This window comes from Cimex lectularius, unplaced genomic scaffold (genome assembly GCF_000648675.2).
Source record: "Cimex lectularius strain Harlan isolate CLEC.00 unplaced genomic scaffold, Clec_2.1 scaffold220, whole genome shotgun sequence".
Taxonomy (NCBI): domain Eukaryota; kingdom Metazoa; phylum Arthropoda; class Insecta; order Hemiptera; family Cimicidae; genus Cimex; species Cimex lectularius.
This window is the reverse complement of record NW_019392830.1, coordinates 552,226-568,195: the sequence shown is the minus strand read 5'-3', so window position 1 is coordinate 568,195 and position 15,970 is coordinate 552,226. Positions and strand designations below refer to the sequence as shown.

At 33.6% G+C, this 15,970-nt stretch overlaps 1 long non-coding RNA gene and 1 other non-coding gene across 2 annotated transcripts in view; both read right to left on the bottom strand.

Moving 5' to 3' along the window:
• The window catches only part of LOC106664458, a 31,351-nt gene extending 16,944 nt beyond the window's left edge, over window positions 1–14,407 (bottom strand). The window contains exon 1 of the long non-coding RNA XR_001340182.2: window positions 14,307–14,407. This is a non-coding gene — a long non-coding RNA (uncharacterized LOC106664458). The remainder of the gene's footprint in view (window positions 1–14,306) is intronic.
• Trnak-uuu lies at window positions 7,641–7,713 on the bottom strand. The gene has a single exon. It is a non-coding gene; the product is annotated as a tRNA-Lys (tRNA).
• Window positions 14,408–15,970: the final 1,563 nt, after the last annotated feature.

The window sequence follows — 15,970 nt, the reverse complement described above, 5'->3', positions numbered from 1 at the left end:
CACTGTGCGATTGATCATCGATTCCTAGTGACTGAACGTCAAATGTATCGCAAGAAAAATGTTAAAGGCGTTTTGTGAATACAATACCTGAAATCGAAGGAATAAGCGTCTGGCCTCTTCTTATATCCCGACTATGGAATGTCAAACGTGTTTTGTAGCTATGATCGACTCAACAAAGATTCGACACGATTATAATCATGTACAACATCAGAACGACAGAATTTGAAGTAAAAGTTGCCTTTCCTAACTTATATCCCTAACACGATATCCTCAGCTCTAGAAAACAAACAATACTGCTCAGCCGTATTTCTGGACGTTACGAAAGCATTCGACCGAGTAGGCACCCCGGCCTCTTCTATAAGTTAAAATGTATCATCCCTCATTCCTATTATCTTATCGTTAAATCCTTCCTCTTGGGTCGATGGTTTAAAGTAAGAATCGGCACCGATTCACCTATCACACCAAATCTGGCGTTCCACAAGGAAGTATCCTAGGCCCAATCCTCTACACCATCTATACCGCTGACATACCCATACATCCAAACACACAAATCACAACCTATGCGGACGGCACCGCAATCTTATCAAAACACTCCAATCCTATCCTTGCAATAGAAGCACTCCAACAACACCTGAACCTTATTACCAACTGCTGCAATATGTGGCGGATCAGGTTAAACGAATAAAAACCAAGTTACGTTTACGCTCAAATGTCAAACCATACCACCATCGAACCAAGTCCGCTACCATGGGCTTTACTTAGATAGTAGACTTACTTGGAACCCACATACAAGATGAAAACGGCAAGAACTTAACAAAAGATATGGACTACTCAGACACCTCTTATACCAAAATCAAAACTAAGCATACATAACAACCGCTTACAAAACACTCATCAGACCTATTTGGACTTACGGAGTCGAGCTGTGGGGTCAATATCCAACGAATTCGGTCTTTTCAATCTAAAGTTCTCCGTCGTATCCTCAGTGCTCCCTTCCATGTCACCAAACAACAAACGATCCATAAAGATCTTAAAATCCCTTTCGTGAAAGATCTTATCCGAACACGCTTCTTCACTTTCCACTCTAAACTATCCCTCCACTCTAACCCACTAGGCCTAACTCTTTCCTCAACATCCTCAGGGAGTTCCAGCACTGGTTCGTTTCTCTACCCATTGCCTCCTCCTCTGACAGGTCTGTCAGATTGTCTATAACTAAACTATTTGCTCAATGTATGTTATGTACAGATAGCAATAAATTAAATAAAAATACCCTAACTTTAAACCAGTGTGCGATTTTGAACAATCTCATTAACTATAATCAGTGGTACAGGTGCCGAACAACAAGTTTTCCAAGAAAAATTTCTTCCCTGTACCTAGTACCGTAAATCGAAGAAATGGGCGTCTTTCCTCTCCCCGCTTATAACCCTAACTGTGGACTTTACAACCAGTGCGCGATTTTGAACAATCTCTTTAACTATAATCAGTGGTACAGGTACCGAACAACAAGTTTTCCAAGAAAAATTTCTTCCCTGTACCTAGTACCGTAAATCGAAGAAATGAGCGTCTTGCCTCTCCCCGCTTATAACCCTAACTGTGGACTTTACAACCAGTGTGCGATTTTGAACCATCTCATCAACTCTTATCAGTCAATGGTTACAGGTGAATGAATATCAAGTTTGCCGAGAAGGTGTTTTTGTCACTAGAACTTGACACCGAAACAATTGCCTTGCCCAGCTTATAACCCCTACGTGTAGACTTAATTTTATTGTATTCTACCTCATAAATTCATCATGTGTGTTCATTAATTTTCCCGTTTCCGTCTAATATAGAATAGCCTTTTTCTAGCTTTTAAATACGAATTCATTTTTCTATTTCTATTATACTTTATCCATTAATTTTCCAATCTTTCGCCGAATTATGATTAGAATCTAACTTGTATATTTTTTACCTTCTAGGCGATAATGTTTTGGTGTATCGGCAGACGGTTTTTATTCATGCCGTTATTTTATGTTAAGGCATATGTTCGGTTTTGTAAACATTTTTTGTACTAATAAAGCATCAAAGTGTATTATTATTATTATTATTATTATTATTATATATGTTTTGGTGAATAAAAAAAGTTGAATCAATATAAACTATACGTTGTTTGAAACTTTAAACAAAAGTACCATTTTTCACTATTATTCTCTATTAGGGTTATTCAAGCTAACGAAACTGTGGTCTTCCCGAACAAAGAAACCCACAAAAGAACCACAGCACAACGCAAAACTTCCGAACGAGTAATTTTTAATAAAAATTTAGTTATATTATTTAGTTTTTAAATCCTAATAATTTTTTTCAACGAACTTTAATAAATTCAATCTTTAAATAGTATGAAATGTTGATGAGAAGCTTATCCACGTACAAAATAAATGTTATAATAAGAAAGATTTATTAAAACACTCTGATTACTTTCTTAGTGAAACTCTGAACCGGATTAGAAAAGTCCGAGATGACAGACGAGCTAAGGGGCTTATTAGAAGGCCCTCAGAAAAATGTCCAAATGGGTAAATCAAGAAAGGAATGTTTAGATGGAAGAAAGAAAACATCACATCTCAAACCAGCTGAGGTAAAGCCTGAGTCAACAAGGTACTAATTAACAGCTAGAAATAACATTACGGTGTGTATAAACCTTTGAAAATACTTCTTCTTTTTTTTCTTTTTGCTCTGACGATTTAAGTTGAAATGTAGGATGTCGGCGATGTAGAAAAACAACCGCCCTTCATTCTTCCAATTATGCAATAGATTTTGTTCTATTTTCCGAAAATTGTTAATGTTTTTACTTTATTCATTGGAGCAGGTAAATAAGCTTGAAAAAAACAACTTAAAAAACATACTAAGTTTGTGAAAAGTAGCGAAGAACTGAAACCCAGCAGGTTGTTTTACATCGAAAAAAACGTGTTACCGTGATCCCGGATTCATAAGTTTATTATGCTTAAAACAATAATTAAGCCATAATGGTGAAAATTAACTGGACAAAGAAGTAACCAAAAAAACATAGTTTTCAATAGATGGAAAATGGAAAAAAGTGAATCAAGACTTACTAACACAGTGATCACAGAAAAGAGGCAAAACTTACAAAACAAAAGGATGACCAATCGAACAAGGTTGGGATTAGGATTTCATCAGGTTAGTTAGAGTTAGGATCATTATTAGGGTTAGGTTTTGTTAGTTTAGATCGAGTTGGGTCATATTAATGTTAGGTTAGGTAGAGTTGGGGGGTTGGGATTAGAGTTATATTAGTTTAGGTTGAGTTAGGACACATCAGTGTTAGGTTAGGTAGAGTTGGGGTGTGGATTAAAGTTATGTTAGTTTAGGTTGAGTTAGGACACATCAGTGTTAGGTTAGGTAGAGTTGGGGTTTGGATTAAAGTTATGTTAGTTTAGGTTGAGTTAGGACATATCAGTGTTAGGTTAGGTAGATGGATTAAAGTTATGTTAGTTTAGGTTGAGTTAGGACATATCAGTGTTAGGTTAGATAGAATTGGTGTTGGGATTACGGTTAGGTTAGTTTATGTAGAAATACGATTTGGGTTAGATTATTTAGGTTGCAGTTGGGGTTATATAAGATTAGGTTGGGTAGGGTTTGGTTAGTTTAGGTAGGGTTAAGTTATAATTCGGGTTAGGTTGGTTAGATAGAGTTGGTGGGTTGGGATTAGAGTTATATTAGTTTAGGTTGAGTTAGGCCAGATCAGTGTTAGGTTAGGTAGATTTGGGGTTGGGATTAAAGTTATGTTAGTTTAGGTTGAGGTAGGACACATCAGTGTTAGGTTAGGTAGAGTTGGGGTTGGGATTAAAGTTATGTTAGTTTAGGTTGAGTTAGGACATATCAGTGTTAGGTTAGATAGAATTGGTGTTGGGATTACGGTTAGGTTAGTTTAGGTAGAAATGCGATTTGGGTTAGGTTATTTAGGTTGCAGTTAGGGTTATATAAGATTAGGTTGGGTAGGGTTTGGTTAGTTTAGGTAGGGTTAAGGTTATAATTCTGGTTAAGTTGGTTAGATAGAGTTGGGGGTTGGGATTAGAGTTAGGCTAGTTATGGTTAGTTTAAATAAGATTCTAACCATATATCCGTGATTCAATGTTCTTCTCGACTTTTGACTAACGATACGACCAAACTGAAGATGGCTTACTTACAAAACAGCGAGGATAGGCGGACCAGGATGTCGAAAAACGATCGAACTTCACGATAATCCCTAGATATCTCACAAATAACATTTTTAGTTGTGAGAGCTCGCGAAGTGATCAAATGTTTTAATTTACTTACTGAGCGAGCGATGAGCCGCTATGGAAAAAGGTGCGGTGGCGAAATACTCCTTTACTCCGATGCTAACCCCTCAGCGACTGAAAACGAGCTGACTCGTTTCACTGAGTGAGTGGTTTTGATTCAATCCTTTAAAAAGCCATTTTTCCCATATTTAATTTCTGGTAAACATCAGTATCTTTCACATTTGCCATCAGAAAATTTAATACGAAGGTGAAAAAATATTGGTTCTGTCCGCATTTTCATTTTTAAAAAAAGGTCGAAGAAGAACTAACAAAAGGAAAATCAAGTTACACTACTTAAGTTACCGAGATAAATGAAGAAAAATAGCTATTGATTTATTGGTATGTATAAACATCAACCCCGCTAGAACATGGAATCAAAAAAGTCAATAATCCAAAATGAGAGATTTTATTATTGTCTCTGTTTAAAAGTTTTGTAAACAAATTAGTGTGAATTTTATAATGTTAAGACTTATAAATACATTCCAGGAACGAAAAATTTGTAGTAGTACTGAAGTGAGAGATCGAATAAAGACGATTTTTTGGATTTGATTCAAAATATTTTAGGGTACAATTAGCCTTATGTTGTTTTCATTGTATTTTCATTTAACTAATACGTGATTTAATTTGATAAAAAATTGGGATAAATAAATATAAAGCATTTCTGATTCAACCATCGTTTTTTCACCGATCAGGCCATATACAATTACGGGGAAAAAATTCCGCCCAATTTATTTATTTTTTTGTTCATTTTCTGGATAAAAGAAAATCCTACCCTTAATTTGTCTCATTGTTTTTATCAATAAATATTTGTTTATGCTCTGTTTTAAATTGGGGATACCAATTAGAGGTAAGCTTAATCCAAAACATGGATAAAGGATTTTTCAGAGTTTATTTTTTAAGGTATATAAAAAGTTTATTCAGTCTCATTTGAAGTCTGAGGCAATAAACTGTCTAGTTTTCATCTTTGTTTTCTTAATTTCAATTTTTAAACTTAAAAATGCCACTTAGTGCTAAGGATGTTGCGCGAAGAGGGGCACTTATTGAAGATGGACTTTCTATCAGGTATGCGACTATTGCCATCGGAGTTCCCCATGAAACATTGCGAGACGCCGTTAGACGTTTTCGAGAAACTGGGTCCTATCATAGGAATCCCGGTTCAGGACGCCCTGGAGTAACAGAACAACAGGATGACCGTTTTTTGACTTGGAGAATTTTTCGAAACCGGCACCTTACTATCGTTCAAGCGATTCAACAACTCCAGGAAGTTCGAGGTGTCCAAATTTCTGAACGCTCTCCTCGAAGACGATTAAATCAGTATGGACTGATGGCTTTTTCCCTCTTAAGAGGACCAGAATCTACCAGGACACAGAGTTGCACGACTCGCATTTGCTCGAGAACACAGCCATTGGTCTTTGGACGATTGTTCTGTTGTACATTTTAGAGATGAGTGTAGATTTGCTCTACGACCTCCAGATAGGCGTGAAAGAGTGTGGAGAAGGGGAATGAACGTTACAAAGCTGTAATTTTTCCTAGATCCAACGTTTTCAACTTAGCTCAATGATGGTGTGGGCGGGAATTTCAAGAGTCGCACAGAGTTGGTTGTTCGTGGAGGGTCTTTGACAGCCCAATTTTGGAACATCGTGCGTTGCATATCATCGATGAAATCAACGGCAATCCTACTCTAATGCACGATAATGCTCGTCCACATGTCGCTCGCATAGTACAAACGTACCTTCAACAGCATAACATCAGGGACTTAGCCTGTCCAGCCCGTTCTCCAGACCTGAAGTCCATCTAGCATTTATGGGATAACCTCAAAACACGAAGAGCACGTCCATCATTTCCTGATACACTCCACGATGCCAAGAGACATTTCCAGACTGGTAGAAATTATGCAGAGGCTTCTTCGAGATGTAATTAGGCAAGAGGAGGAAATATGCGATATTGAAATGTTAATTAAAAATAAAAACAAAATAATATTAATTTTATCTGTCCGTCTTTTTCTTTTTGTTCATTTTCTTTAGCAATTTATAAAGGGTTTTTTTTTACTTTTTTAGACAAAGACTTAATTATTAAACGTTAAAAAACGTGAAACTTCGTTTTATTTTATAAAAATATATACAAATCAAGTTATATTACATGTGGGCGGAATTTTTTTGCCTGTCAGTGTATGACTATCCCGGGTGACAGTTTAATTTTCCTTTTGCGGATTTGCTCCTGTCACGGTTCGCTGATATTGGTTGTGGTGCTTCCTAAGAAAATTATCGAGTGTGAGAACAGAACCGTTCTTCCGGCCAAATGGCTCGGGCTGAAGAGCCGTCAGAGTGTAAAGGATCCATCGCTCGTTAGGAGTGTGCGAGAGACCACAAAGGATCCCCATCCGCATCATTACGTTTGCCCCGTCCGTTTTCCCGGTCCGCTAATAGCCCGTCCTATAATTAAGGCAAAAGTTGCGACCGTTCACAGGAAAAGTACATCTAATTGCTCCAGCGGGCCCAATTGCCCGAGACGCTGGCGGACAGCACGTGGCCACCCTTAGGACAAGCCTGATCGTGAGAAAATGTCATTACTGAAACTGCTCAAAAATTTATATTTTTAAACATTAGGAAATTCCCTCTTGATGTCTGAGAAAGACGAAAAATGGACACACTCGAAAACTTGGAACTAAACAGGGTGTTCGGCATGCACAAGTTACAAACTTTGCCCATAGATTCTATATTCAAGTCCTAATTAACTATGGTCTGAATTAACAGTTTCGGAGTTATTCCGCTTTTTCCGATTTTTTAAGATTTCACGACCTTGCTCAAATAAACAATGATAACTCCAAAACTAAAAGGTTTTGGACAAATCCGTTAGTGAAATAAGCGATTTAGTAGCGAGAACTTTGAAAAATAAATTTTCAAAAAAAGTTAAATTAAATTTATTTTTTAAAAATAGAAAAGTCTAATGCTCTACCGACTGAGCTATCCAGGCAGCTTGAATGTTTTCCCTCCGTACGAAATGCCCTGTTTGCTGGAATTTTCCAGCTATTGTGGGCTTAATGGTGGACATTATATTTATGCAATAATGAAATAGTTATCACAGTGATCTGAATTACTCATGCTGTATTGAGTTAATTGGTAAGTAAAAATAATTATTGCATTATTCGGGTTGATTTTTTTTTTTCTCTCTACAGAATAAATCAGTAAGCCAGTAGGAAGTCAAAATTTTCGATTATTAAGACAAATTCAATAATCTCTATCATCTGCCTTAAAATTATTAATAACAAATTCGTGCTTTTGTTCGGTGTAAATTTAAATCCATAAAAACTAAATTGTTAAAAAAAAAGCTTCGCGCCCGAACAGGGACTCGAACCCTGGACCCTTAGATTAAAAGTCTAATGCTCTACCGACTGAGCTATCCAGGCTGTTCGACCGTTAACGCTTTGTACGAAATACCCTGTGTGCTGGAATATTTCTCACAAAATATTGTGGGCCGTTGGGGGAAAATATGTCTAGGGAAGCTTAAAGTTCAAAAATTTGTATTGAAGTCACAATTAGACGGTTACTTTTTAACATTTCTGAATGCTATAGATAATACACTAGATGCTGATAAGTTCAAAAATTATCTTTTTTATATTATTATTATAATTATATTATTATAATTTTTATTTTTTATTTTTTTAAAAATGTTACCATTATACCTATTAGTTGAAAATTTTGCTGGAATTCTCTATATATAGGTAGACGTAGCGGAGAATAGGGAAATTATATTTTTCAAAACAAAATGTCATGTAATTTTTATATTTAAATAATTGGTATTCCGGTGTTTTGATCAATTTTCTGCCAAATCATTAAAATTAATTTTTTTAAATAAAAAGTATTGAATTTTTTATTTTGCTTAATTTAGTTAACATTAAAATAAGCATGTTGAAATTAAAATAACGACATACATAGTTCGAAATAAACAACAAAAAATATGAGTCCTGTTCTGAAGCTACTCGACAAACATGGTGCAATTTTATGACCAAAACCATGTAATAAATTGTTCGTTAATTTTTTGAACAAAACCCTGTAATAAATTGTTAGTTACATTTTATGAACAAACCCATGTAATAAATTGGTAGTTAAATTTTATGAACAAATCCATGAAATAAATTGTTAGTTAAATGTTATGAATAAAACATGTACTAAATGAATTGTTAGTTAAATTTCATGAGCAAAACCATGTACAAATTGTTAGTTAAATTGATTCTATCAATAAATGGTATTCCGGTGTTTTGATCAATTTTCTGCCAAGTTAAAATTAATTTTTTTAAATAAAAACTAATGAATTTTTGATCTCGCTTAATTTGGTTTACATTAAAATAAGCAAGTTGAATTTAATATAACGAAAAAATTACATATACTTAGTTCTAAATAAACTACAAAAATATGAGTGTCCGGTTCAGACGCTACTCCACAAAAATGGTGCAATTTTATGAGCAAAACCACGTAATAAATTGTTACTTAAATTTTATTAACAAAACCATTTAATAAATTGTTAGTTAAATTTTATGAGCAAATCCATGTAATATATTGTTAGTTAAATTCATTCTATCGATAAATGGTATTCCGGTTTTTTGATCAATTTTCGGCCAAATCATAAAAATTAATTTTTTTAAAAAGACTAATGAATTTTTGATCTCGCTTAATTTAGTTTATATTAAAATAAGTATGTTGTAATTAATATAACGACAATAATGCATGTAGGTTGAAATAAAAATATAAGTGTCCGGTTCTTTTGTCTTCGACTGTACTCGATGTTACCCGACGAAAATCTGGACAGTGGGGATCGCATAGCGTAGAATAGGGTAGCGTTGCATAGCATCGGGCAGATGTGCACGGGCGTAATACAATCATATGGAAAATTGGACTTTGGATTTGCGTCGGGTAGCATCGGGTAGCGTCGCATCGGGTGTGTTCCCGCTTTATTCATTAATCATTAATGTTCCAATTATTACTTTTGCATTTGGCTCGAGTTTTACATACCTATTGATTCCGTACGGTCCAATTTGATTTTTGTTTTCCGGATTTTGTAAATAAAGGAAAGTATGTCAATGTAATGTTTGTTTTCGTAGTTATAACCCTCTCTATCACCTAATTACCTAATTAGGAATAGACTTGCTAATGCTTATTTATAATACTTTAATTTACTACATATACTACAAGTATCTAATTTTAAATAGTTGAATGCGAGGGGTCCGCCCTGGATTTTGTTCTGTGAAAGGGGTCGCTGGCTAAAAATTTTGAGAAGCCCTGTTATATAAAATAACTTGTTAAACTGTTGAAATGTTAGAAAATTATACATCCAACTGGTCTCAGTAGTTATTATATATAATAACGGATTTCACACTTTAACGGTAACTAATACTTCCTTTAAAAGGTTAAAAAATGATCAATAATAAATAAATGGCGAAATCCATTTGAAAAGCAGTTCATAAAAACGTTAGATATAGGTGTTTCAACTTCAATAAAGCACATAGTATTTCTAGTCGATTTTGTGAGCTTTGTAGCGTTTTGTTCCTCAGGTTATGACAAAAAAAAGATGTTTACAACTATTTTTCTTTATAGTTAACTTCTCCCTTTTGTCGTCAGGTGTTACTCAGGATTGTGCTTTATATTTGTCAGAGACGAGAAAGCAGGTTCTTTGCTGCTTTTGTGCCCGCGATTCCCGTAAATTGAATGTCACAAAGGAAAACGGTTCCCCAGATTGGTCAAATCAAATTTTGACCTGAGACGATTTAAATACATATTTCCACATATTGATTACGGCACGGTACAATTGCCACGCCCACCCGCCACAGAGCAAACGGGCTTCCCAATTATCATACTGATCCGAGTATACACCTGAACTTGATTCGAACTTGGGGAAAGCCCTCGAACAGGGCCAAGTTCCAATAGTGCCATTAATATTTATGCGGGCCTCGTTTCTCCCAGGGACGCCGCCTATTCCGAACGGCTTATTTCCATTTCTGTAAATTAATTTCGACCGACGGTGCCGCGGGAATTTTCTCCCTATCCGCCACAATAACGACTCAAGGCTTCATATTCAAAAGCCGATTAAAATCTGTTACGGTGTCTGCCCAAACCGAGTTTCTCCTACAATTAACCAGCCACAAAGGGCTGTTTCCCGTACGCACCGCCGGTTATTAAGTCATTTTTCACCATTTTGCCATTTGCCTTACACCTAATTTTCAATTAACCTGAGAGAAACTCATTTTTTCTGTTCTTCCTGAAGATAGGTAAATTTTTGGGGATTTAGCCTATGTAGAATTGTTTGATGTGTTTTATGTGTTGTATTATATATTTTGTGTGTTATATTTATGTTGTTGATATCGAATTTATGATCTTAGCGTTGCTGCGACTGAGTTTACATGTGTCTATTCTGTAATTTATGCTGTGTTTACCTCTGTGAGGAAAAAAAACAGCAAAAAAACACAACAAATGTCAATGGGTATATCTAGACCAAAAAGTTAACTATATCACATCAATACCAAATGTTCGAAGACAGTTAAGCCCTTCAAAGCTTGTTCCCTGCATTAAAAAAAAACCTCAAACTTCATTCCCTTCAGAAGACCAATTCTTATACTCTGCCCCCTTATAGACGAACACTTGTGCCACAAATTATTCATTTTTATTTATTTATTTTAAAAGTAGGGCTTTAAACGGCTTTAAGCCCCTTACATGTACATATGTTAGAAATAAATTTAGTTTTAGAAACAGTAAAATAATAATAAAATATACAAGAAATAATGTATTCTTTAAAATAATTATTATTTATAATCGATGGTACAAACGAAATTACGAAAGAAAAGCAGAAGGAAAAAAAGAAACGGAAGAGGAAAGAAAAGAAGATTATTCACGTTGTTTTATCTCCTTTTCTTCCCTCTTCCTTTTCTTTAAATAATAAATGAACGTAAATAGTCAAAAGGATCATAGATACCTTTTCAAGTCATTGTCCATGTTTTTACATGAAAAACATTTTAAATTATTAACTAAAATATTTAAACAATACGAAGTTCGAACGTAAAAGGCCAAAGCACAGACTAATAGCACATGACCGAATTTGTGATATAATTTTTATACATTTTATTTTAACACATAATAAATTTAGTTTCAATATTCATATCAAATTTATGCTGACTGTTATGTTAACTCCTACAGAGTGTCCTCCTCCTGTGAACGTCAATATTTCATGAGGTAATCCTACATGTCAAATTGGACAAAAACGTCCCTGTTGAGCAATGTTTGAATTTCAATTGTATCCGATATATTTCACTTTTCAGGTTAGTTCAACCTTTCACAAATTTATTTCATTAAATCCGCCGTATCTCATAAAATGTAAGTCCTAATGTAAATCAGATTTCACATATGGACAGATCATTGAAAACTCTGAGATTCTTTTTTTAAATTTTTTTTTATTATAACCTTAAGCAAACCAAATACTAAGGTAGTTAACAAACTTTTACGATTTTCCAAAGTTCTTATTTAAAGTTTAAACATCGATGGCCGCAAGTGCGTAGGCGTTGACACGGAGCTCATCACTGTAAAGTTCCCGGATTTGAATCCAAAATATCCTCATTAAAAAAAAGTTTAAACAAGATTTTCTTGGTTCTGTAAGTACTGACAGATGTTGCACATGTACAGCAAAATGTTGCTCTTACTAATGAACATTATCACCGTTTTTAAACATTTATTGTTCGGTTGCAAAGAGTTTTAAAAAATATATTCAAGAAACATTACATTAAGATTTTGAAATTTTTATTAATAAACAAATTAAATTAATATAAAATAAATAAAAAAGACTGGTACAAAATTGAATATAAAAAAATTAAATTAACTGTACAAAATATGTTAGGAAACGATGTCAGACGAGCATTTTGAACATTTATTTTAATTTTTTAAAGCTTTTCGTCTTTTTTTTTTTTTTTTTGTAAAAAAGGATGAAGGGGACAAAAAATACTATTGGGTACAAAATTGAACGTAAGAAAAACCAAAAAGTTTGAAAACTGTAAAATCTGTCAGGAAACGAGGTCAGCCAATTTTCAGCTAAGTTGACATTTTGTACATTTATTTTAATTTTTTAAAGCTTTTCGTCTTTTTTGTAAAAACGGATGCAGGGGACAAAAATACTATTGGGTACAAAATTGAACGTAAGAAAAACCAAAAAGTTTGAAAACTGTAAAATCTGTCAGGAAACGAGGTGAGCCAATTTTCAGCGAAGTTGACATTTTGTGCATTTATTTTAATTTTTTAGTTTTTCGTCTTTTTTTGTAAAAAAGTATGCAGGGGACAAAAAATGCTATTGGGTACAAAATTGAACGTAAGAAAAACCAAAAAGTTTGAAAACTGTAAAATCTGTCAGGAAACGAGGTCAGCCAATTTTCAGCTAAGTTGACATTTTGTACATTTATTTTAATTTTTTAAAGCTTTTCGTCTTTTTTGTAAAAACGGATGCAGGGGACAAAAATACTATTGGGTACAAAATTGAACGTAAGAAAAACCAAAAAGTTTGGAAACTGTAAAATCTGTCAGAAACGAGGTCAGCCAATTTTCAGGGAAGTTGAAATTTTGTACATTTATTTCAATTTTATACAGCTTTTTGTTATTTCCTATGTTCAATTTTGTTCCTCCTCTTCCTAAGAGTATTTTTTGTTTATTTTGTATTACTTTTATTATTTTTCAGCAGAAGTTTCACAATCTTGACTTTTTTAACCTATTTTTTTCTTTGCAACCAAAAATTTAATTTAATTTTAATTAGCGTTAATTTTACATTAGCGATTACACATTTGGGAAATTAAATTCATGTGTTTACACCTCAATAGTATTGTCATTAATATTCTGTAAACGCCATGTCTGCCAGTATTTACAAAGCCAAGAAAATCTTAAACTATTGACTGATTTTGTACTTTATTTGCTTAAAGTTGTAATAAAACAAACGCTTGATACTTATGAGAATGTAAATGCTATTTCCGTTGATGTAATTGAACACTAAAACATACATTTTATGAGACACAAGGAATTATCGAATAAAGTTTTGAAAGGATGTCACCTGAAAAGTGAAATATCCCAGATACAATTAAGGTTCAGGCATTGTAAACTAGGGACGTTCAATTTGATTTGTATAGGATTACATCCTGAAATATTGATGTCTGTTAACGAAACACGCTTTGTACAAAAAACACACCGGTTTAACTGTTTTTGTATTTTTTTTTTCGAAATTACTTCTAAAGAAGGATTTTCCATTTTTCCTTTTGTTTTTAGTACTGTTACACCAAAATTTTATCTCTATGCTTTACATATATAAGTGCTTATTGCGGCGTGGCATGCCTGAAGTATCAATTCTAGAAAAGCAATGTTCAAAATACGTAATTATTTCACCAATAAAGGTTATTTTGGTAATTTAATTTTTTTCGTCTATATTCAGTTTTTCCCCGTAACAACCTATTTCCATTCTTTCTCAGAGAAAATCCTGAATAGACGTCTTCATCCTATCTTAAACGGCCAAAACATACATAACCACGAAATGGTTTCAGTTCTAGATTCTAAAAAGTGCTCTTAAAATAATGGACATGCGAATTTTCACTATCCGCTCAATAGTCGTTATTTTTCCTCACTAAAAATACCTATTAAAAAAATTCAACGCTGTCTCTTCTGTTTGAAAAATTTATTTTTCAAATACAATTTACATGATGGTGATGGTGATGAGGATACTAGTAAGTTTATAACACATACTTCGCCAGCGTGTGTTGAAAGGAGCTTCGTCAGAACAAACCGTCGCGTCAAGAATCATTAAGTTATGTTAAGGTCCTGTACAAAGGAGCTTCCCCAATGGGGTACAAAGAGAGCCAAGGATGTTGCAAACATTGACTAACATGCTTAACATGTCTCTAGTTCAGTTATATGTGTTTATTTTAACTGTAACGATACTAAGCTGCCTCAAAGACTCAAACTATTCAGATTAGAAATTTCGCCTTACCTTCCAGTCCCACGAGGTTGTGCGACCTTGAGATAGATTAGCTCAGGTATATCCTCTTAATCCCGTGACATAACGTATTCCAAAAATGGTGTACGTTTGTTAAAACTTTTCGGTTTAAGGTACTAAACACACGACTTTAGCATCACTGAATATCCAAGTACTGTTCAATTTAGAGATGTATCTATTATATAAAATAAAAGTTAGGTCAAAAAAGGTAAAATCTGTAGGTATAACAAAGGTCTAGGATGCAAGAAGGTAGAGCAGCAGTATTTTTATTCTAAAATTAAGTACTTAGATCCCATTGGCATATATATACACACCAGCATTGGTGCCATTGCCTGGGTGAATAAACAAACAAATTTAAAAAAAATATATAAAGAAGAATCTCCAAGGAGATGAAAATTTAAATGGAAGAAACTTCCTAATCGAAGAATATCCGTGGATATTGTTATACAATTTTTCCACAACCATTGTGTAAATAAGTATTTGGTTTGTATGTACATTTCTCCTTTTTGAGGCAGTGGAGAATTGGAGTTAGAAAAATAACAGTAAAAAAATTTATGAATTTAGTCCAAAAAATTAATATGGGAAAGTGCATTTTATACTATAATATCCAGGCATTTTAAACTGTAACCGAATTCTTCAGTGAGTTAGCAATTTCAATGGAAAATAGGTAAATTTACTTCCTCCCTGTCCGGGAATGTTATAGTCTTATTAGCTGCCGTAGATGGCGTTATTTTTCTTTTCTTCTACCTCTTTTGTCCAGACCTTTGGTGTGAAAGTTTGAATGTACCTACCTGAAATTTCGCTATAATTTGGTAAGTACTAAGTAAGCTTAATTTTAATGTTTTAAAAATAGATATTAGTAATATTTCTATTTGAAAGCAATTTAAAAGTGCAATAAATAAATAAAAATTAGAAAAAGTTTTACAACTTTTTTCAAAAAGTATCTGGTATCAAATTTACCTTTTTCTTTTAAACTGATTATGATTTCATTTTTATTTTGTAACATTTAATATGTCATTTTGATGGTTTTTTGTTCACAAAAACTTAAAAATAAAAAGCACGTTCAGTAGTTGAGGATACGTTCTTGGTATTACTAGAACTGCGCCTTGGCGTTTGACCAAATTTGCTAAGTAACTAATGACTTTTGTTACAATATTTTTTACGTACAAACAACGAATAAAAATAACAGTAACTGACAATAATGAGGAAGCAATATTTGTTTTGTCCAAAGTGCTTATTGTAGTTTTTCTTTTATAATATCATGAAAACACGATTAACATGATAAAATTTTAGAAAAGTTAGGGTCCAGCGACCTGGACCCTCTTGGCAGTTGAACTTGAAAGGAAAGTCACCTGTCAAAAAAATTAAAGAACAATTTATATTAAATGAATTGTCCGACAAAGATTTGTATTAAAACTATTGAAGGAGGACGATAGAGAGAAGGGCATATCAGAAAACATTGACAAAACGACGACGAGTTAGAAAAAAAGGATTTTATTCCTATGACTGACATAGAGGCTTGGAAAGGCAGAAAGTTAATACATTTTGCCCAGGTCGCAATGGGTAATCAGGATTAATCCTCGAAGTTATTTTTAAAAAATACCACAAAGATTTGAAATTTCAAGTTATAATTTTTTTAAATATTTGTATAATATATA